Raw genomic sequence first — 224 nt, 5'->3', positions numbered from 1 at the left:
CGCCGGTGCCTCCTGGGGCTGACGCAGCAAGCGGGAAGCCACGGCCGTGTCAAATGGGCGACGCTGCTGGAATCCAGAGGGCTCTGGGGAGGCTGTGGTCGACGCTGGATGTTTGGGAGCTGGGATTGCATCGTTAATTCCGAATACATTGACGGGGAGGCGAGCTCTCAGGCATCCAGTGCCAGTCTCCTGCGCTCCCACCAACCGCAGCTCCAGCCGAAGCG

The 224-nt window shown here is 63.8% G+C and overlaps 1 protein-coding gene across 1 annotated transcript in view; it reads left to right on the top strand.

Moving 5' to 3' along the window:
- The window catches only part of USP48 (ubiquitin specific peptidase 48), a 28,008-nt gene that overhangs the window by 25,237 nt on the left and 2,547 nt on the right, over positions 1-224 (top strand). The gene's annotated exons all lie outside the window — the stretch shown is intronic.

The sequence above is a fragment of the Apaloderma vittatum genome, unplaced genomic scaffold (assembly GCF_000703405.1).
Source record: "Apaloderma vittatum isolate BGI_N311 unplaced genomic scaffold, ASM70340v1 scaffold8199, whole genome shotgun sequence".
NCBI classification, from domain to species: domain Eukaryota; kingdom Metazoa; phylum Chordata; class Aves; order Trogoniformes; family Trogonidae; genus Apaloderma; species Apaloderma vittatum.
This window is presented reverse-complemented; position numbering and strand designations above follow the sequence as displayed.